The sequence below is a fragment of the Linepithema humile genome, chromosome 2 (assembly GCF_040581485.1).
Source record: "Linepithema humile isolate Giens D197 chromosome 2, Lhum_UNIL_v1.0, whole genome shotgun sequence".
NCBI classification, from domain to species: domain Eukaryota; kingdom Metazoa; phylum Arthropoda; class Insecta; order Hymenoptera; family Formicidae; genus Linepithema; species Linepithema humile.
In genome coordinates, this window is record NC_090129.1 from 17,402,555 (window position 1) to 17,427,159 (window position 24,605).

At 40.3% G+C, this 24,605-nt stretch overlaps 1 protein-coding gene and 1 long non-coding RNA gene across 3 annotated transcripts in view; one reads left to right on the forward strand and one right to left on the reverse strand.

The window, feature by feature from the left end:
• Nucleotides 1-24,605, reverse strand: part of LOC105679022 (uncharacterized) — a 148,503-nt gene that overhangs the window by 40,678 nt on the left and 83,220 nt on the right. The window lies entirely within an intron of this gene.
• The window catches only part of LOC105679013 (latrophilin Cirl-like), a 452,907-nt gene continuing 430,887 nt past the window's right edge, over nucleotides 2,586-24,605 (forward strand). Inside the window, exon 1 of the mRNA XM_067350074.1 lies at nucleotides 2,586-7,655. The gene's annotated coding sequence lies outside the window, so the exon portion shown is untranslated. The remainder of the gene's footprint in view (nucleotides 7,656-24,605) is intronic.

Genomic DNA, 24,605 nt, shown 5'->3' on the forward strand with positions numbered 1-24,605 from the left:
ACGAAGAAACTTATTCCAAGTAAGCGAGATATTAGAAAGAGACGCAACATTTTTATAAACATTTTAAATAAAGTATCCAATATTGACGCTCTCGCGACCGGCTCTGCTCAACGCTTCGAGCCGCTCTGTTATATTCAACTGATGCAAAAGTATAAACGTAAAAATACGTGAGCGGCCGCGAAAGTGATAATATTAATTAAACTAAGTGAACAATACATTAAACACTGAAATTCAATTATTAATAATAAATACACACATTAAAGATTGAAAAGTCATAAATATACGCGTGATATAAAAAAAATATCAATAAAATATTCATATAATATAAAATTTATAATGTTAATTTGAATTAAAATATATACAGATGTGAATTCGACTTCTTTAATTTGGACAAATAGAGAGAGATTTTTTTTCATTGTGCTGACTGAAAATTGTCCGGCGATGACAAAGCAACACTTTTAATTGGCGGTTTCCTTCCAGCCTTTTTTAAGCATTCCTGAGGATTTACTCAGTGGAACACACACGCTGAATCCGTCTGTGGTCGCAATCAAATTCCACGATCGGGGATTTACCTGGAATCGTTTCCGGAGCGGCAATGAGTACGCAATGAAGCTCGTTGATGTGACTAATTAGCAGAACAAGTTATCTTCAATCCTGCGGAAATTATCAAGCCGATTTAAGATACAAAACGTCAATAGCGGCCGAAACTCGCTGAATATAAAAATTTGAAATAACGACTATCGTTTCTTCACTGATTACAGAAAGTTTAATTAAACAATTATTTTCTCGCTAATTAATAAATTTAACAAGAATTTAATTGCAGAGAAAGAATAAACAGTATAATTTCAATGCCTAGTTTATTGTCAATAATTTTCAAAAACAATGTTTCTTATTTTAGCAAATCTTTATTTTGTCTTTTTAGGATGATAAACGTAATAATTAAATTAAAAAAAATTTTTTTCCTGAATATTATATTTCAAAAAACTTTCGTAAAACGTATTTCGCAAATGTCACAATGACTATGTATTTTATTACTTAACGCAAAGCGATTAATGAAAAATATGTAACTGAAAAGATGAATTTTACTTTGAAAGATAAAATCGGATAAGCAAAGACACACGCATGCATGTGTGTGATGCGTGAAAGTAGAGAAAGACACACATAGCATTGCTTAAATCCCCTTTCTAGGCTTCGGAAACCTCCGCGGCAAGTGCATTTTGTTGTGCGCCCAGAAATCTGTTATTCAATTTGAAATGGCTTTATCGTGCGTCTGAAACCAACCCCAGATTTCGCATTGATGCCAAACTACATGGACTATGAAATCCACCCTTCGCACACACTCAGCACGCATCCGCACACCGGTGCGCGCACCCGTGTAGACGTTACCCTCCGCGTTTCTCTCTAGTGAACTACCAACAATAATGGTGAGACTGGATACTCGAAACTTTCAACAACACTTCCAGCATTTTCCTTCGAGTGTATAGTGGGAAAGAAAAGGCCGCGATCAGAAAGTAAAATACGCATTGACGAAAAATAAATAATCTAAGAATGCGTACAATGTATAATACATGGAAACATAAATGTGCAAGAAGTTATATAATTATTCGATATATCTATGACGGAGTTTATTCTCCTTTATTTTACCATTATTTTGGCATTGCATGTACAAGTTACATGCATATCATTGTGTTAATGTTAAACAGTAAAGTTCATTATCTTAAACTGTTTTCATTTCTATAAAATTGCAGGTATAATTCAGTATTTACACATTTTGTTATTAGAATTTTATTTTTAAATATTGCGCTTTGAAAATATAATTCTACAAAGAAAAAAATATTATTACAAGTTAGACTTTTATTTTTATTTGTGCATAATTTACAGAAGTGAAATGCTTTAGGTCTTATGGTTTTGAAAACAAAATATTTGATGTCAAGGCAGTATACTGTATGCCAAATTTATATATTAAAAAACTGATAGCAATTATATATAAAAGCAAAATATCCTACAAAGGAAAAAATTACTTCTATTATATTATTCGCAGACAATTAGTGACCATCATTATTTGTTATATAATTGCAAAAAATTCTTGATTTATAATAATCTTATCTTAGTTTAAAATATTGATAATCCAATATTATTATATATATATATATATTTTACATAAAAAAAATTTAAGACTACATTTTTTAAAGTGTTACAGAGGATCTGGCAAATGATTTCCGACTAAAATGTCAGTTGCCACGTTTTTCACATGCAAACCTGTCAATTGCTAGTGCTCCCGTTCAATCGGTATGACAGCTACTTGCAAAAGCTTGCATACACCTGATAGATATACATCGCGACACACTTTCGGATGCTAGATACGGGGCGTTCACAAGATGCATTCACGAATACAAAAAAATCTCGTGAAGGCGCAGATGTATATGCATGCAGATAACGAAGCGTACAAAACGGTGAATATCCATCCATACGTCCTCCGCGACATTCGATAACATCCATGCAAGCAAGTGCATATAGGAAGCACGAAATACGTAACACTCTCGATAAGAACGCGGTAATTTGAATATCTCTCCGAGCAAAGGATAAAAAGGGAAAAAAAAGAGAGAACAAAAAGACGAAATTCACAGTTATTTCGGTCTTGGATATCTCGTCTCGTATCTGCTAATCCGAATATGCACGAAATTAGCGGTGTGAGGTGGGATCGTAAAACGTTAACCCATTTTCATTCTATCGATCCGCTTTCAGGTCGAATCGGCTCCAGCGCAAGCAGAGAGAAAGAGAGAGAAAGAGAGAGAAAGGATAACCGGAGTATAATGCCAGACTAGTCGTTAAACGAATGCTTAAAAGCATTTAGATTGGTGCCAATTAGAGCAAACGTAAAGTCGATACGGCACATTCAATTCCATTAAATGTGTTAGTTGCTACGCGTTTAGCTAATTAGCCAAATACCATATTATTACTGGAAAAAATGCAATACAAATTTTTCATTTCCTCCAATTTTTTTTTTCAATTTATGATATAGAACTTTCTCGCCAACAATAAGTTTAAAAGTACGCAAATATGTGGATAAAAGAGACTTTTAGTAGCACATTAAAGCAATAATTAATTAATTTCATTTCATTTATATTATTTTTCATTTATTTTAAGTAAATTTTTATTGAAGCAAAACTTTACATTTGGACGAACACTCTCTCTACATATTATAGAATGTATAAAAGATGGAAAAACTGTACTGGTTATGAAATTCGACAAAAAAAAAATAGATTCCAAATTATTTTTCGTTGAAACCGCATTAATTTTTACATCCCTTGAAAGGATCATTAAATTTAAAGAAGAATAAAATGTTAAAAATACGTGAGCTATTTAGTCGAAAATGTTGAATGCAACGTTGAATAAGAATTAATATCGTCGACAATATTTTCTTAATTGACATACCAATTTTATATCGAGGTAACGGTTAGCGATGTAAAATTGATTACCAGAAGAATATTGAATAAAACGTCATTTAGCGATTTGCATTAAAATGCGCCAACGGCAACAATTCACGCGTTCGCCGCCATGACATTTTCTTCGCCGATATTTGTGTTTCATTGATTCGGTCAACGGAAAAGAGAGAGTTAAGAATAAAAATCGCGGATGCAGAACTTATATGCACACACACACGCTAACTGCGTGTGTAGACGCGCATGTTACACGCATAGAACATACATCACATGCGACAACACAGAGGGATGCGCGCGCGGGCGCAGGTCGCGCAGTCGAGATTCAGGCCGGGCGGGAAGGCGCAGAGGTGGGTTCGCCTCCTGCAGGCTTGCAGGTACGTGCACTCGTAGTAGGTATACGCGCACTCGATTGGCGTCGACCGGCGTCCCGGGAGGGGCGCGACGCCAGCCAAGAACGAACGTTGATACTAAACCGCGGCCGGAGCTGCTCCGAACGACAGTTCAACGAGCGTGTGTTCCGAGGCCGGATCACGGTGGTCCATCCGAGAGGGCCCGGCCGCGCAAACCGTTTGTGTGATCATCGGTCCGCGTCACGTCATTTCGCGTGCGGAATCGCGGCGGAAAAGAAAATTAAGACTAACAAATTGATTCGAGGATCTTTATTAGTTGACAAAAAAAAAAAAACGTCCCGATTGATCTGGAAAGAAAAACGCTCGTTGTGCCAAATCGCTCGCAACGCTGCTGTCGTTGGCGTCATCGGGACGATAAACTAACCTGACCACGTGACTCGCGCGAAAGCGGGGATCGGCTGAGCGGCGTGCCCGATCCTTCCGACGATCCCACCGGCGACGGATCTCTCTCCACGCAGGACGTATCAGGACGACGCACGAGGACGGTGGATAATTCCCGTGCGCGTCGGTGTACGTGTGTGTACGCGCGTGTTTGTATGTGTCATCTGTTGTGTGTGTGTCCGTCGAGTCAGTGCTGTTCGGTAGCGCGCGCGGTGATACAACGGGTGAGTGTGATCCGAGTGCTCTTGGCCGCTTGGGAGAGAAAGAGAGAGAGAGAGAGGGAGAGAAAGCCGAGGGAGTACATTCTCTCGAATGCGTGCCGCTTCCGGCTAACCGGAAGCCTGCGTGCGAATGCCCCCGAGATGCGTTCCGTGGTGCGGTCGCCACGAGTGACCGCGACAGTGCAGCATCCGCTGCTGCGACCTGCCCGGTCGAGTGAGCTCCAACTACTGATTAATCCGCCGGTGTAATTAATCCGACTTGTGCGCGCCCCGCTTGTCGGCGATCTCGTGAGCTCCCGTTTCCGACCGACTCGATTCTTGCAACCGGATCCAGAATTCGTAAACCAGTAACCTTGCGCGGTTGACGAAAGGAATTAGCGCTGATCCGATTGATGTGATTTGTAAAAAAAAAAAAAAAAAAAAAAACGATAAAAGAGAATGGAGAGTGAAGTGATATGACTTAATCTAACGGATGAATGGCTTACATCGTTCTCATGCTCATCGGAACGTTTCGCAAGTCATAAACAGTGATCCATGGGTGACGAACGTATTAGGAGGTTCGCTAAATAAAAATGAAGAATGAAACGCAGTTCGGTTAATGTACGAGTGATTGACAATTCCTGTTTATTACCGTCATTTTCCACCTTCCGCAGAACCCTTCGAAGCTCTTAGTTCACAAAAAGTGATTTATCGATCTGAGACTAGCACGAGGGATTTACTTTAATCCGATTACCACGCTAGAAGGAATCATTCAAACTTGGTGTGTCAAATCAAGAGTGATTCGAAGATGCAAATTGAGGTTTGATTTAACGTACGAATGGTCCATATCGCTGCCATTCATTATTAACCGCGGAACGGAACTCCTGATACACATAAATAGCGATTCAAGAGGGGCTGAAAAAAATTTATTTCAATTTGACTGCAACGTGCGCTGGATTATTTAAATTTTTCAGCTTGATTCGATGTTCTTGGACAGAGAAATAAAATTTGATTCAACTTATTGAGCATATTTGTGCTTAATCCATTTCGTTGGAATTGTTGGATGAAAAGAGCCGTGAATTCCTATGCCGATTTGTCGACGATGCGGAAGGATTGATAAAATTATTCGACTTTGACTTTATTTATGAAGGAAGGACTTTGGGATGCGAAATAAAGTAAAATTTTTCGCGTCTTAATTCATAAAAATATATCCAATCTTTAGCCAGGATAAAGAAGACAATTGAAAATCGGATTACCACCACCACCCTCGACCGGAATTAATTGACGGCCCCGAGAACGCCGGCAAGCGTCTGCGTCAATTACCCACTTTGTGAATGAATTTTTAAGGCGGAAGAAACGCAAGGGTCGATCGTTACTTCACGAATGAATATTTTAAAGACACGCTGTTCACGGTGGTGTTTAATGTGTAACGAGTATAAGCGGGCTTTGAGGTAGAACGTGCGAGGAAAACGATTAGTCGATTATAAAGGGAAAACGGAAAATAACTTAAGGGACTTAATTGTTGACTTTATCTTGTCCCTTGAAATTCCGATAAAATTATGAAAGTTTGGGCCGGTGTAGAATATCGATCGTAAATGGGATCGGCGGGTTAAAAATTTTTCTTTATTCGAGACAATATCATGAATGTTTCATGAATGTGACTTTTCTTGACGGAAAGGAGGATCTCTTTCTCGGTTGAAGGTGATCGCACATCAAGATCCAAGTGAAATATTAAAAGCAACGATTGAACACAAAGTTGGAATGTGAGTGACTGCGACTGTTAATTATTATAACCGATGAAATAACGGCTTATCGCGCTGGTAATTAACGATTTGCGCGATCTTCAGTCTTCTCTTTTCTAGGACGAAGGCATCATAATAAAGGAATGATCGAAAAGTGAATCGTACAGCTGGATGATAATCGTGAAAGCGATCGTGATTAATTAATATCTGGACAATTAACGCGTATCAAGAATTGCGCTTCTGCGGATTGACAGGACGAAGAATGCGCGCTATGAGCACGCGATTAAAGTACTACATCAAAGGAACGTTTGACAAGTGACTGGAACTTGTGCATCGCTGCAGCTAATTAATAGCCGTTAACAGTAATTAATGCTACTTGCGCCAAGTATTCGCGAAACTGCACGTGTTTCGATCGTCGACAAAGGATCTGAGTATTGAAGGAGGAAGTATTGAACGGCGCGTAATAATCGTGCACCGCTGACAGTTAATTGACAGCTAATTGATAGTAATAATTCACGGCGAATGCATTCCGTTCTCGATTCCGACAATCATAAATCCTCGTGAGCCTCGACTAAACTGGCGAGGGATCTAGGACACGCGGATAATTAAGCCCTGGGTTCCAATGACCTAATGAATCCTGCGCACCATGTAAACGCTTCTTAATACTAATTATAGTAAATTACATGCCACTCGCGATCGCTAATCGCTCGTCGTTCTCAAAGGAAGGGGAACGGACGCAGCGACAGCCAACAGTCAGGTCCTCCGGTCCTGATTAATCAGGCTAATTAACCTCGTATGTGCTACAGTTGCGAGACGCTTCAAGATCGCCCTTTGACGACGCCTCGTCTTCTCACGTCTTGCGCTCACCTCATCGCGTGTGTGACACACTCGTGTATGGCCAGAACGCACGAATTAGGGATGGACGCCGTTCATTCGCAGAAATAATTAGCGTGGTCTAAGAACCGACCGCGAAATAGCGAGCGATCGCGCATCGGGACATCTTCATTGACGAGTTGTTTGACGAAGAACGTCTTAATTAATAATCACGCAAAGCCATTGGGATTCGTGTGCCGTTTCGCATAATAAAGGAAGCGATCGAAGCGGGGAAGCGAGAGCGAAGGAAAGAAAGGGCAAAAAGACAGCAGGAGTGGAAGGAAGAGAAGCGCGCAGGAACCGCGGAGAAACAGAGAGAGGAAAAAGGCTCCCGGTGCTACTTCGTCCTCCTCTTCGTCTACTTTTTATCGTTTCGTGAAGGCCCGAAAAAGAGTTCTCACGCCGCACGCGAGAGAGACCTCGACACGCACGCAGGCACGCACGTACGAACGCACGCACGCACTCACCCCTCCGAAGGAAGCAGAAAGCCCGCGGCGCGCGAGGGATCTTGATTTCTTCCTGCTCGTCGATTTTTTCTCCCTCCCCCTTCCTCCCCATTTCGGACCTCGCCAGCCGTGCCGAGTCCCGACGGAGCAACGCGCGAAGGTGAGTCCTTTTTGATCCTGTGCGAGTACGAGATATTACTGCTAGAGTAAAAAGCGCGACCGAAAGCTGCGTATGGAAAATAGATCAGTTTTGGATGGAAAATAGCACAGTTTTTTTTTTTTTTTTTTTAACTAATTAACGGAATATTGACAGATATTTAAGATTTTACAATATAAATTTTTTTTGTTACATAAATTACACGAAAAAATTGTGCTTTCAAAAATTTAATCAATGATTTTAAATAAAATATTTACACGGAGCAATTATTGTCCCAAACATTATTAGAAATATCATAAATCAGTGAACAAAGACACTCGGAAGGACATTCTATTTATAGTATTTATATAATACACATAACATCTATATATATTTTTTTACACTATTTAGAACATCGTTATCAGTATTGCCATAATTCTTAAATCTCTTGTGTCTTTAAATGAAATATTCAGAGACACAATTGCGATGTTCAGGAATTGCACAAATAATTGCGTAGTATAATGCACCTGCTCGCGAGGTACTTAGAAGTGGATCTATTCTGGAACAAACTAAACAATCGCCCGAAGCGTTACATGTGCAAAGGTTTCGTTAGCTCTGACGCGCTAGCCGAATCATCATCTTAATCTCTTTCAATCTTACACAGCGTGTGAGAGAGATTTGAATTGAAATTTTTGCGCTGTTCAAACTTTAAATCTATAATAATTTTTTTACACAGTTTTTCTATTGTGAAAACTTGTGGAGTAATTCGCCAGATAACTTTTCTCAAAACCCGACTTCAAAATCGGCTCTTAACATCAACTATTTGCGGCTAGTACGATTTACAGAACTTCACTCCGTCGTGCAATAACTACATTAAAATATTGTGGAAAGATATTTTACTAAGCCGCACATCCGACACGAGCATTAAGTACCTCGACAAAGCTGTCTCCACATTATACACGCGGCAGAAATTGCAGAACCTGGAATCCTTACGTAGGCTCCTTATATGTTCTTGAATAAATACAACGCGGCGTATGAAATGCCCTCTGCTTAAATTACGGCCACGAAGGTATTGCGCTTGTTCCGGCGTTGCGCCGGCGAGACAAAATTGCGCCATTTTCCGGAACAAATAGTCCCTACGTACGGAAGCAATACGCACCCGCTTCGTGTACCCGACACCCTTCGGTACGAAATTATAACGGATATATCACAACTTTCACCTCGTAGTGCACGTTCGTGTACGTACATATAAATGGTATACTTCGGCCCTTCGCGACCAGGCATGATTCATGCCCGCGCCACGAACGTAGGAAGCGGTGAATTATCGAATAGCGTAACTTATCGACTAATGTCGCATTAGCGCCAACGAGAAATCGCGAGTGTCAATTATCGGCTTTTATCGACGATGAAAACCCTCTCCGCGAGCTCAAGCCGAAACATGAGATAATACGTTAATCTGAGTCCTTCCGCGTTGCGCTCGCTACTCGTCGTCAGCGTTATTTATTCACAATGCTGGTTGTTACAAAAATTATTGCGTTAATGCTAGCTGGCGATAAGAGTTGCAAACCGCTTATCATTTATTTGAAAGATATCTCTAATAAATCGAGTGGCACCGCTTTGTTGTCACATAATTTATTTTTGAAATATCGAGTTTGAAGAATTATTGTGCTACACGCCGTGTACGTAGATATTGTCGGTAATCAGATTTCTAGATTGGCTTTTCGCTTTTTATTTGCGCGTTTTATTACGTCCGGGCCGTAACGCTCGCTGGAAAGAGGCATTAATTAACCAGGAACGTGACGCACGGACGTCGTTGCGATCAGGTCCTGCAATCCAGCGGTGCTATACCTCCCGGTGTTAAATGCGCCCGGAGCACCTCGCTCTCCGGAGAACAGAGGACGAGTCTCTCTCTCTCTCTCTCTCCTCCACCAAAGGCACAAACTGGTTTGAAAAGAGAGACGCCGTCTTCCTGCCTCTTGTGCCCCCGTCCTCGCTATCCTCACCGCCGCAATCCCCGCCCCCTCATTCTCTTCCTCACATGCCGGAGCGGAGTCGTTCGGTCTCCGGGCTCAGGCCGGGGCGTCGCTCGTCTTATTCTTCAGGTTCTCTATCTCGGCGAAAAATCTATGTCAACCGACATGTTGACACGTGTTCAAACGTGGCGGGAGCGCAAGCTCGCGCGGAAAGAAACGGCGGGAGGGACGGGGGGAGGGCGCTTGGAAGTCCGGTTACTGGTATGCAGTGTCGGATTTCGTCGTGCTCGGGGAGGGCGACGGGAGAGGAACGCACACTTCGAGAGACGCGTGCACGTAGGAAGACGCACACACCCGCGACACGCACGCTCGGCTTGCCGACCGTCCCATGAATCAAAACTATTCGTGACGGGAGAGGGCGGACACAGACATAAGGAGGGAGGACATACGTGTTTGCTTACAATAAGCGGGAGGTCATGTCGCGGTAGCTATCGCGTTCTCCTGATCCGAGATATGAATTTAATTTTATTATGACGTGAGTCGGTCGGTCGTATCTTCGAATCGCGCCTTCGTTCCCGTGAAAAAGGAGAGAGAGAGAGAGAGAGACAGAGGCAGCGGAGAAGGAATGGTGTAGAGATTGACGAGGAGGAGAGAGAAAGATAGGACTAGATGACCTATTTTAATGTGCCAACTGACCTTTCGAAAATGTTGCGCTCGAGAAGAAAGCTGAATCGTGTAATTGTTCGACTGAAGAACGTTTGATCGACGTGGAATCTCAAAACAATATAAACGGATAATGGCGAACGATGAATAGTATTGCGAATCTCGCGAGGTTTCGTTCCCTCGTAATCTTGCATAGCTAGTTTACTGGAATTGCATGCGCCAAGTCACTCCCAGATACTTTATGAAGCAAATGCTTCTATAAAGTCTATGATTACTTTCGGATAATGCATCGCGTCGCTAAAGTCGTGCAAAATTTCAGCGGGATTCAGATGAAACACGAAGATACCGTCTTTGCGTAATGTAAAATAAAACACTAGCATATAATTGAAAACTGAAATACATTTTTTCTTTCTTTTTTTCAAATAGCAAGCAGCAAATCGTGCTCTTGTGCTAATTAAAAATTCTACAGACAAAGAGATGACTTAACACGATTCGAACAATAAAAAATGGAACTTCAGTATTTCGCTCTTTAATTGCAAAATGCGTAGTGCGCTCTAATGTGAGCATTTTTCATACTGATTTAAAGTTACGCAAACTGAGAAGGATTACATTAGAATGAAAGCACAATGGAAACCGGTGTATTAATTTACAAATTCACGATCTCGCGCAGATTAGCGTACGCTGCATAAAATGTGCAATTTATATAGGCCGCACTAATTAGACTGACAATGACGTCCGGTGACTTTTACTGTCGCCTAGCATGTGTCTGCAACACGAAGCGCAAAAGTCGCCGAGTGCATTTCGCGTGTGCACGCACACACGAAACCACGGCGCACGCCATCGCTAGGTAGACGCGGGCTCATACTTTGCGCGCCGGTAAATTAATATTCGCAAGTGGGCGGCGCGCGTATAAATATTCAAAAGTAGGCACGTTCGACCGTCTCTCGTCTGACTCATTGGGTCGCGCCGGCCGAGTCGCGCTGTCGGTTTTCACTTTCCGAGCGTTTTCGCTTTTCAACGCGCCGCGTTACATAAACCGAATAACGTATGTATGTACGGAGAATTCGTGGAAAAACGCGCATAAACGCGCTTCAGCGCGACGATTTCTCCAGCAATTGCCACTTTTAATTGCAACAATTATCGCGGAAAATCGCATTGGATCTATTTGATAAAAACGAAAATCTGGTGAACACCGATAAATATGAATACGGATTATTTGAGGTACACCAATATTCATAAATGTATTTTTTATGAAACAATCTGCCGCTTTTTGTTATTTCTTCGATACTCGCACGCGCGAATACAGCAAAATGCATTTAAATTTTAAATGAATTAGGGCTCGCACAATCTTTTGTTGTGCGTAAATTATTACGTACAAATAATTTACTGCTTAATAGTTTACTAGATAGTTTGAGTGAAAGAATGATAATATTAATGTGATAAGAGTAGCAGTTACCTCAATCTTTATTTGGAGAAATTCCATTGTTATTCTATGTTGTACATAAAAAAATTTTGCACGCTAAAGTTAACGGGATAGAGCCATCGTGGTTGGAGGAATTAATTGCATCGTATGGATAATTAATGGCCCCGAATCGGTGATGGCGTTTGAATCAGGGCTGATAGAAATGTAATGCCACTCGATTTATATCGTACGCAATTGGAGCGTATTTCAATAATGTAAACGTGGTTCGTGTGATATATTCATTTGAATATGCGTCGCTGTTAAATGTGCCGCGCTATTTCAATTGTGGGTTGCAAAAATGTGACAGCGGACGATTTTAAACAAACTTTTTTTACTAAAAATAGAAAATGTATACTAGATTTTCGGAATACGTTATCGTTAAATAATACATTTCCTAACAGAGAGCGAACGAGAGAAAGAAAGAAAGAGAGAGAGAGAGAGAGAGAAACAGTTTAAGAATACGTATGTGTTTAAGTATGTTTAAGAAATAAAGATTTTTGAGAATAAAAATGCTTTAAAGTTCAAAAATTTTATAAAAAGAAAAAATATTTAATGTGCGAGCAGAAATCTAATTTTGTATAAATTTTGCAAACCATACAAAATATAAATACATATTATTCTGTATGTACATATAATATACGCATAAATTAATTGTAATGCATATTTAACATTATACATGAAGTAATATTAAATTAATGACTGCATTATCATTGAATTACTATTAGCAAAGTTAGAATAAACCTATAATAAACTGTCAGCGAAGCTAGAATAAACGACAGTGGCGTCTAGTATTTCCGGAAAAGCGTAATTAGTTTTGCAATTAATTGACAAAACTTCATTCTTTATTTGAGTTCAGCGACATTTTTACTTTATAATTTAAATTTATCGCGTGCGCACGTGCATTTTTACCGCACACATCGCGCGTCGCCGAGTAACATGTAAAGAGCTTGCTCGTGTTCGTCGACTTTTGATGACCTTTTTTCAACAGAGCGATGCGGGTGCATTGCACGTAACAAAGATGAAAATCATTCAAAAAAAAAAAAAAAAAACCTCCGGGTTTTCTCCATTCATACAGTAAAAGAGAGCGCGCAGGGGTCAAGTCACGCGCACGTAACTAGATACTTTAGAAACTCTCATTACAATAATCCGCTAGCGCAACGACGGTCGCGCTCTGTGAAGTGATATTAAGAGGCATTGTCATACAGCATATCGGTGAATTACTCACTTACTCACACACACCGCATGTCGAACAATGCGCCGGTCGGCAGATTATTAGCGATCGTCGCGTCGCGTCGTCGAGAGTCTTCCTCCATCGAACGTTATTTCGATAACATCTTGATCCGCTGAACGGCATTCCGCGATAATAATTAACTGGTTCTTAATGATCTGCCCTTTTATCCTTTTATTCTCTGCTAGTTAACAACAGTAATATACGATAATTTCTAATAAATATATTACTTCTTGACTTTGTCAAGCAACTTATACACATTTTAGATGTAATAATCGTAAATCAGATATCAAATAATTACTAAATCGCGTTGATACGATAAAGAAGAATAATAATACTAGATCGCAGATTTTTTTCGTGTCACAAGCATTACACAATCTACTTGTATGTTAATGGCCGTGCGATTAAAGACAGCAGACCACACCTAATCACCAGGTGGAATGTATGTATTACGTACATTTATACATGAAGTAATCAACCTAGAACTTTCATTACGGACACCCGTGCGTCTTTGACTCTTTCATCTGCCTCTACACTTCCTGCTTATTTCGCTCTCATAAAGCATAAGAACACGTTTAATAATTGCCTTGAAATACCTATGAATGTTGTTAAAACCCATTTCTTTTCTCTTTAATTAAGAACTTTGTTTTATCATTTAAATAATATTTTGTCAATCTCATTTTTTTTAAATACTTGACATGATTCATAATTATTGTTTCAAAAAATTATTATAAAAAATTAATATTTTTAATCAATTTTAAACAATTTACTTTAAAAAATTAACATATGATTCTGACGATATAAAAGATTAAGTACTTTTTAGAATTTAAAATATTAGAAAAAGATTAAAAATTAAAAGAATTTTTAAGATAGTTTTAGTAATTTTTAATTGGTGCAATAAAATTATGCAATTAAATATTTTTTCTCCGAATTTCCTAACAAAAACATATCGTGACCGTATTTTTATTCGCTGTGTTATAAAAATTGTGATATAAGCTGTTTCAAAAAACTTGACGGCCACCGGTCAAGATTTAACGATTAATCACTAAATAGATGCTAATAAGTGTCCTAGATTCACATATTGTGATCAACATATTTATCTCATTTCATTTACGAAATCTTCTTAATCGATTCTTCTGAGCGTTTCATTCTATCATTCGCCATCAAGGACATCAACATGTCAATTACATCGTTAAGGAGATGTCAATACTAAATTCATCTATGTCATCAATATAAACTTAAATTAACGTACGTATCATTCATTTATGTCATTAGTTTAATAATAAAGAAGAAAACAAGCCATCGATAAATAATCAACGGCAGTCTTTTGCGACAGAAAGAAACAACGATGCGAAAAATTACGTTTCTCACGTCTCGATCGTAGAATAATTCATAAAATATTTGCCCGCGTTGTTGTAGAACGAGATTACAGCACCGCGATTATAACTGCAGCACACTTAATAACGTCACGCAAGGTGCAAGCTGGTTTTCAGCTGGACCACGGCGAAAGGGTTAATGAAGGCGCAGTCGTGGCTATTGCGGGACCATAAGCGGCATTAGCTTTATTAAATAAAATCGCATCAAGAGGATCGTATAGGACAGGGTTAATTGAATGATTGGACCTCATATGCTCACTGGGCGCGTCCACACGCACGCGGAGTGTGCACGGACACGGGCGCGCCGGGCGCAAACACGCGCAACCACCGCGCATTTTCGCTTCTATTCAACGCGCGTCCGTTCATACGTCGTAAAACACTTTGGCGTATTTCGTTTGACGCAGTTTGCGCATTAGTAATGCAAATTCCATGCCGGCCGGCCGGCTTTGGCAGCGTGGATTTTCAGAGATACCGGGCGCGCCCGGTGCCTTTTCGGCTGTTCGAGAGGGATGGAAATTCCGCATCGCCAAGGGCGCGTTAATTTTGATATGTACGTCCGCAACCGCCGGGCGAATTACACCGCCGCCATGCATAACGCATGGGAACCGAATGGAAATCGACTGCATCGCGGGCGAAAGACGGGAAAGCGGGAAAGAGAGGAGGAAAAGCGCCAAGGCAGTAGTCGGCGCCGCTGCCTTCTTGTCTCCCTCAACCATCCAGCGATTCTCCACGCTTCGCGATTCGCTGTCTGAGGGCGAAACGTTCAACCCTCCTCCCCTCCTCTCCCCCCCCCCACCTGCCTCAGCAACGTTGCGATGTTGCTGTGGTAAATATTAAAAGTTGCTTTTAATTTTAAATTCACCTGATACTGTTCTTACAGTTGGAATGATATCGAGTCGAAACATGCAGGGAGATTTAGGTAATATTCGTCGAAAGAGAAAAGATACCATTTTCTTCATATAATGTGAAGACTTTGAGCATCATAAACGTCGAATTCCTCGAAATAATTGAAAGTTAATATTATTGTTGCAAATGTCAAATTTTTCCGCTTCAACACTTCTAAGAGATTCGAATTACTGATGCTCAGCGAATTAACGCGAATTCACCCGCGTGAGTCGCGATAGATACATCGTACTTGAGTGTATTAATAGATGTCGTGTCACTAATTTCACAACAGTCGCAAAATGTATACCACGGTAGTGTTAAGATAGCGAACAATTCATTTGCAGGATAATGCATGGATATATTCCTAGATTCCTGTAATGTGATTTTATCGCACGCCCGAAGCTATACACGACTCCGTCGTGCAAACGTTAAAGTGAATTCACACGATTAGTTGTCGATTATCTCAAATGGGATTCCCCAGAGTGAAAGGAAAATCAATTGTAAATAATGATAACTTTTAGCGGTGAAAACTCATACTTCAAACTTTCCGTCTCGCTTCGAGCACGTAAAATGTTTTAGTTCGCAGTCAACGAATTACGTAAACTGTAAGTCACGTTTAATTCGAGATAACATTCACATTTTTTATATCGTCGGCGTCGAGCTTTTTATCGTTCTTATTTAATTATGGTTAAAAAGGTGATTTTCCTGGGTAGACGGAAAATGTTTTGCCTGATAAATTTTCTCTAGGACGACTCTGCGCGCGGTAGACGACGCTCTTCCACTACTGTTTACGTCGCCGACCTCGCGCATTTCCTCGAAGTGTTATGTACTTTGCGTTATACCGTGCGCACTTTCACGTCGCAAATTCGTCCTTTCCAACATCCAGTTTTCTTTTTCCTCGCCCCTTTATGTTTCTCGCAAAGCACGTTCATTTTCGGTGTCAACATCGTTTCGTAGGCGCGAAAAGTATCCGAATTCACAATTCGCTCAGATACCCTCGCGAAAAAAAAAAAAAACATCAAGAACCGCCGCGCAAATTGCGGCAGCCGCGACGGGTCACGCGTGGAAGGTCCGACGAACCCTTCGGGCAAATGCAAATGATGGCCCCAGCAAGCTCGCTAGTTCTTTTGATCTTTCTGAGCATCGTTTCTGAGATTTGCTCTTTATGTCATTTTAGCACTTCGTAGAAGCGTAAGTATCAGCTCGGCCGTAACGTTATTTTTAATATCTTTACTATTATTCACGTATATTACGTATGTTGAATATAAACGTGACAAGAGACGCGCAAAATCTGTAAACACACCAATGCAAAATTAATCACGCGTTGCCTGCACAAGTTTTCTGATTTCTACTAACAATTATATTTAAAAAATTGTATTCCACGTTTCTATTTTGATAGCCGCGCATCAAGAACTACAATTCTAGAAAACTTGATGTGTTTTTTAAGATTTGAAGGTTCGAAACGCCTAATTGCAATTCGTTCTCCTCAAGTCAGTTGCGATAATACAATCGATTGTGAAGAGAGAATAAAATCTGTTGTGCGGCCGAATGTGTTGATATTATTATCACGAACAGAGACTGCTGGGAAGTTTCTGCCTCGATCAATCGGGATCTCTTGGATTACGTTCTACACGCTGGCCGATCCAATTCTGTTCCCCCGCCCTCTTACCTACCTAATTAAACGGAACTAATACTGACGTTGCACGTAGCAAAGCTGAAAACGAACCTGTACACGTAGACGAGTTTGCTGAGTCCATTTTTCTCACACATCCACACAAAGGTGGATAAGCCACAGGAGTAAATACAACGTTGCAGAAAATCACGTCTGATTTATATTGTCGAGAGAGCCGCTACAAGTTGGCGATAATTTCAAATTGTGCGTGCATACGCGCGCGCGCGCGCGCGCGCGTGTGTGTGTTTTGCTTTTTATTCTGTAATTACACCTTCTTAGAATGCAGTTTGTTGAATCAGTAAATTAGAAATGCAGCGGTAAATCTTTAAATTTTAATATAAACTGTTTAATAAATTTTAATAAACTTGAGATAAAAAATGGATTAAACGCCAAAATAAAAATAGTGCACGCAGAGAAAGGAAGAGGGGAAAATTTTTTAAAAAAATATCCAGTTCCAAGATGCATTAATCAGAGAATTAATCGTCTAAAATGTCAGCTACAGCTGTACACAAAAGATATTCGATATTCTTGCACAAAAATACGTAAAATAAATCTACTAGATTCGATTGATCTCGTAGAATTTCCCGACGAGCGACACCATTACTTAACCTTTAATGTTTCATCCGAGGAACGATCGAGTTTAATCTCGCAGAAGCTACGCGCCACACAACAAAATGCAGTAGCTTTCGCATACCTTTTTTCCCCTCTTTTTCCTCTCTTCCTTGCCGCCTATACCCTCCTGCTTCTCCCTCCCAAGCGTTTCTCGCCGCAGGATGCGGCTACCAGGCAGATGAATAGATAGCGGCTAATTTTCAGCGTTCATTAGAGCTGCGGGTCTCCGTACGCGTGTATTCTCGTTGCGCTCGCGCGACACTTACTGCCGGACTCGACTCGCATGCAGGGCCGCAACGAAGTCCCTTTAACGCATTTGCATCCACAATACAAACAAACAAATCTAACAGCCATTATTTTTGCAGAAACGCTTTGGAACGCTCCTTTGCGCATTTTACGTGAAAGTTAATTATCTCCCTGTTTCGTGATAACTTTGAAAACGGAAATTAGAAATTTCAGTTACGCAAAATTCAGCTTGGAATTTAACTTTTCAAAGGCAAAATCGGTATTGATGAGAATCAAAATGCGAGGGAGTTGCTCTAAAGGGTCGTCTCTTTATTACAAATTTAACTTCTAACATTACAGCGCTTTCACAATCTCGAAGGGAGAATTAAAAATACAACGTTCACATCACAACGAGTACATTTTACTCTTCAAAACGGAGCGAATAAGTATTGAAGATAATGCTTCCAGCTATTGCGGAGATTCTTACTTCGTCGTAAGGCGACGAATAAAAGGCGCGAGTTCTCCGCGACAAAAGAATCGGGGATGTCTTTTTGATGGAAGAAAAAAGAAAGGGCAAGTAAAGGGGGGTAATCGATTTAACTGCGGTTCGAATCGCAGCGAGCGTTCGTCGCTCGGCTATGGATGCAGATACGGCGCGCGGCGGATGCAGCCCTGCGTGTGCGATGCGAAGGCCGCTCACGGAGCGACCGGTACACATTACGTACGTGTAGGTACGTGTGTCTCTCTATCGGTGATACCGGTAGAGAGATCGCAGCGGGGAACATAGAGGCACGCCAAGAGAGCAAATAAAGAGATCCGGCATCCCAGAGAAATCTAATTCCTAATTGGTGCTTCGCTCTGTACCCTGCTCGTGTCGGTTATCTACCGCTATCGAAGCGCACGACTGGACTTTGTACCACTGCTGCTGCCTGCAGAAAGGATACTAGGAGAGAGAAGAGGAGAGAGAGAGAGAGAGAGAGAGAGAGAGAGAGAGAGAGAGGGAGAGAGACGCGAAACGATGAAACAAGACGAGAAAGAGAGGGCGAGAGGAGGCGGGGGAGAATAATGGCTGCGGTTTAACTGTCAGACACAAAGGGGGTCGAAACTGCCGAATCCATACGAGAAGCGAGAGGGTGAGAGAGCGCGAGAGAACCCTCCCGGGCTCGATTACAAAAATTGAATGTAGCCTCACCTGTCAGTTGGCGAGACGGACGCGTGCGTTATCGCGTTAGGTGTAGAGTGCGCTTTATACCACCGCCGGGTATCGGACGTCGAGAGATCTGGTGCGCGAATATCGACCGTAGGATGCGCGAGTGGATAAAAAGCTGAGAGCCCAGGTTCTTAACTTGAGTTATTCCCATAGATAAATTATTTCCCATTGTGCTTAACGCAACGGAGATCTATCGCGCGAATAGTGATTGAGGGGCGAGCGAACGTAGGCGGTATATGTCAGGAGGTCCTTAAGCCGCACCGCGGTCATAAATTCCGTCTCCGCGCGTACCGCTGATTAATACAACAACATTACATCGTTCTATAAATACCGCCGGTTTAGCAGCGCCGATAACATTTAGCGAAATTGAGTTGTTAATGGACAATCCGTGTTTCAAAATCAGGTCGCACGGTTATTTTCACTTGAAAATTTTTTGATTCGCGCACAAGTGCGGCATATCTCTTGATACGACCTTTTCGAATGTCTGTTCGCAACAAATTGGGAAAGTTCAAACTAAAATGGACGTGCGAGAAAGATTATTTATATTGTGCGACTTTAACACATTGCGCATTCAAATAAAATACCTTTTCTTAACCTATTTTACAGCCATTTTATAATTATGTGGACAGAAGCTGAATAAAAGATTAGGACCTTTTAAACTTTATAACACAACCAGAGATGAATAATTTATTTATCGATATTTGAAACTTTATATTTGCAAGAAATATTTCTTATGCATATGTTACAAAATTTCAACAACCAATTTTGACTTCATAAAGTAAATGTTAGATGTTATGTAAGAAATTAACAAGTTCACTGTAAGATTTTTAAAATTCAAAATTAGCCCATATTTAATTATAATAACATTTGATTCCCATTCATTTTTTACGATGGATTGTTCTATTGCAAATAATAGCACGATGCGCATTCGTGATAAATTTGCAAAAAGTTCAATTTAAAAATAGAAAAACAATCCGAAGAATCTACCTTCTTTTCGCCATAAGGATCAAACTTTTTTCTCGCGCGCCATCGCCGTAAAATCGGCGAAGATTCCGAACCGCTCTCAAAGGGTTAAGCACCACACGGCCTTGAATGCGGATTTTTCTCACAGGAGTTAACTCGGCATAAAATAGAGCCGTGTCCGGCGCACGCATCGTATCGCATACACTCATCCACTCACACGCTCGCGCGGACTGCATTTACATCGCGTCGCTGTGTTTGCGAGACAAGAAGGGCAGGGTGGCTCGCGCAATTTAACATCGGCTCGTTCGTTAACCCTCCGATAGACGTGTGGGTAATTGTAACGGGTCGCTCTAGATGACGGAAATCTTTCCGAAATTTCATTCTTTGTCGAAACAAAAAACGTTACATCTTAATTCGCAACGGCGAAGTTTGTCGATAATTTGCATATAAATGACACGCTACAAAATATGGATAATAATAAAGTAACGAAAAATAAAAGAGTAATATGACATATTTAAAGAGTAACAACGTTGACCGGCATGTGCGAGCTGACAGTCGGCCACGCGTGAAAAACCACGCGTGTCACCTCAAGCAACAGCGTCGACGGTTCCTTTAGCATAAGAATATCAGGACGTGCCACGAGATATTCGCGTATTGTCCAGGAGAAGAAAAATGCGTGGCGGCGGCGTCCGGCGAGTGATCGAGTGCAGTTATGACACCCTGGACGGCGCACTCGTATTCGAATAAAAGCCGAGCGTGGGAGGTGAAAGAGTGAATAATAACTGAGAGAGTAACGTCCGCCACGCTCTCGGGGAGGCCCGAGACTCGCCGTGACTACTCTCGTATCTCAATTCGCCATTCGTTTCGCGCTTTCAATTCGTAGACGCTATTTTTTTAACATATTTTTTTACACAGATTGCCCAAAAACTGTAAAATTTTCCTTATAAATTTATCTCTGAAGATTGAAATCGATCTTTTTTTCAATGAATATTTTATCAAAAGCTAATTTGTACAAAGTTAAAATACTTTAAATTAAACTTTGGATCTCTGTGAAAATAAATTTCACATAAAATTGACTGAAAAGTCAGGCTTGCCTGCTGCTTTCTAGTATACTTAATCTTAACGAAAAATACAAAACATTATTAATAAATTATGATGATAGTAATTACTAAAATGCCTTTTCTTACGTGATTTTTACTTTGTGAATGCTAACTGGCTTCATTTACAAGTTATTAAAGATGTTTCATAAACCACTGCATAAAAACTCTGTTTCTCGATTTATTGAATAAGTCCTAGCGTTGCATGATTGGCGCTATAAGAGATATAGCTTATAGACGTTAAGTATGATAAATGTAAATTTCTAAGCGCGCTTGCCATAGGTGAGATAGCTCGCGACTCATAAGCGTATCAAACCGCATCGAAGCGACTTGCTCGTCGTTTGAAAGGAAAAGTAAACGCGGCGGCGCGACTAGGAGATATAGAGACGAGAAGAAGACGAGGAGCGATATAGTATGCAAAACACGAAGTATATCGTCCTGAGAAGCGAGCAGGAGTCGCTCTCAGCTGCACCGTAATTGGCCGCGCGCGGTGCATTCTTATCCTCTCAGAGTTGCAACTCGTGTACGGACGCGCTCTCTTAAATGTTGCGGGCTTTAAGCACCGGATATACGATAATTGCCGACGGGAGTCGCGAGGGTACCGCGATTGTAAAAACGAGTTCGTCGCCCAGAAGCGGATGCAAGAACTTCCATATGTGTCCAAATTAAAAACTTACATTCTTTCAAAAATCAATTTTCTTATTATTATTCTCGTCATTTTTGCAGGTTTATCTCAGGCCTTAATCATATCGTAAATTAGCAAAAAGAATGTAAGAATACAGTATTTTATTCAAAATTAAAGCTATTATAATAATGAATATGTAACAAAATTATTTTATTATAATTAAAATTAAAATAATAAAATTAAAATTTTTAAAAGGTTTCTTTTTTAAATACAATCTTAATATTATTCCGATTGAAAAAGTCAGCACGCTTAAAATTCCGGAAATGATGGCCTATACTTGCAATTTGGAATGATTTGCTCTAAGCTCGCGAGACAAGCCGAATTCAAATGGCATCAATGAGATAACGAGCAAAAAGGGGATATCAAAAGCGGATTCCATTGATATGAAAAAAATGTAATCAGATTGATAAATAGATGAGATTTTTTTTTCATAAGAAGAAACCAAAGTCTTTAATTTTGCATAAATTTTGAAAATTTACACGTTTTGGAAATATTTTATGTAAAAAGTTAAATGCTATATATATCCATTTTTTATAATAATTTATAAATGAACATAAATCGCCAGGCAACGTTGATATTTTATCTACATATGTCATTATAAAAAATTATTTTATATTGTTAACAATTGAATTGCAAAATAAGTTGTTAACTTTTATTAAGTAAATTAAGATCAATATTACATTATATTACACGTACACGAACATTTGCTTTAATTATCATATTCAAGAAGTATAGTAACATTTTCGGAAAATAACTTGCTCAAAAAAACGGATATATTCGAAAATACGTTATAATTTATATGCGCATAATGTATAATTTTTTATACAAGATACTGAAAGTTCTTCAAACGTCTGTATTCTCAGTTATGATATAAAAAATTGCTTGGTTCCTTTTATATAAATGTCATCTCCAAATAAAAAAGTCAGGCGAAACAAAATTTCGATGGTGCGACTCTTCTTTGAACGACGAGTGCGGGAAAATTATATGTTGCGTGTGTCTTTGATCAACGATACGAGAGAGTGAGAGAGAGAGAGAGAGAGAGAAAGAGAAAGAGAGAGGGGGGGTGTGCGCAACCGTGTGTAATGACGTTGATGATGCTTCGGCGTGATTGCGGCGGACCCGAGAAGTGTTTAAAGTACATGCAATTGTGATTTGGATGTCCGATAATGAGCCATTGTTTGCGGATGTAACTCGCACAGTTGCATCATTACATTTCTGAACTTTTCGCACTTTAGTTGCAATGGATGTAAATTGTACGTTTTCTGATTTCCACAGAAAGATACGCGCAAAATATCGGGAAACACGCAAAGATAAATGCTACGTTCGCGCCAATGGTGATTGCTACAAAAATTCATAAATCTCCACTTTGGAAGCGTGTTGAACGCGGCGTTGGATTTTTTTTTCACTACACCCGAACATAACAGAATCCCGCTGAAGTGAAGGAGAAATTTAGACAAAAGAATTTACGGACTGCTGTTAGGAATTAATGTAATGCCGCTTGAAATTATTCACAATTTCAGCCTCCTCGAAAATCAACAAAATCATCATTCAATTCGCGAAGCGTCACCACTTACGATAATCCTATAGCATTGCGACGGATATGTGTTATTCCTAACCCCGAGATGCGCGCACGCTTCGTGCGTTTATGGAAAAGGTATAATGGCAATGGAGGCTTCGCGTTTTCCCGGGGAAAGACGACGCCGACGTCTTTCGGCGTTCGCGAGCTTCGAGATTACAGCCACTGCGTCGCGGCGAGAGGTTGCCAAGTCAAAGAAAAAAAAAAAAAGACCCATCCTCATGCATTTTGTATAAGGGGAACGGTTTTGTCAATACCGTTGTTGTGATCGAAAATTGCTCTTGGAGGATACGATTTGAATAAGAGGGCACCGGGGACCCGCGGTGTCGCGTCCAACTTGAATCGGGCCCGGCTGTAACGAATAAATTGCTCGCATTACGAACACTGCCCGCGCGGTCGCGGAGTAACCTTCTCGGCCCGAACTTTCCCACTCACACTACGGCGATTTATCCACGACGCCCGGCGTCATCGCATAAATTTATGATGCGCGCATTAGTCCTGGCACTCTCAAAGTCCTTGGCGCGTGTGAGCATCACGTTTACACGCAAATTGTGTGACTTTATAATTTTTGGAAAATCAAGGAGCAGAAATTGTGTTCAAAGTGTCTTTTTCTTGAAGCGAAGAAAATTATAGCGTAAAAATTCATTGATAAATATAATATAATACAAATTTGAATATAGATTAACAATGCGATATTGAAAAATTTAAGACCATTGTGTAATATTTTTATCAATACAAGAGCGAATGCGCTTGTTAATACATTCATCTTGCACGTTAATGGTGCATCTCTTGATAAATGTTGAGTTTTAATAATGTTGATCCATCATCATTCGGTATACGTGCTTTTCGGCAAAGCTAACTCACTAAAAGCAGATCAATTAGTTCGTATCACGTTGACAAAGTCAAGGGCTTCAAGATTTGTGGCGATTCGTTCGCTCCGCTATCCGGTGGTTTAGCTCGTTTCGCTATTGCGGATGAGTAATAGAATGACAAACTACGGGTATCGCGCTGGAATGCGAATGTGGAGTAACAGTACGTGTTATGCTATTATAACGTTATTACGTGAAACGAACGGAAATCCTCTCGCATGAGAAATGGTTCCATTAGTGAAATAACCGGGTAAATGAAAAATCGCCCGATACGGCCGCCATCGCGATTAAAAAAAGCGATCGGCTATTATTACGAGAGATATTTTTCACAAACGAAATTTCTCTACTGACTCTTTAAGGCTTAATTTTACGATAAGATTAATTTTTAGTATCAAATTGCACCTTGCGAGTAAGAAGCGTGCAAGTAGCATGAAAGAAACGGCTATTGTATTTTTTATTTATTTTTCTATTTATATTT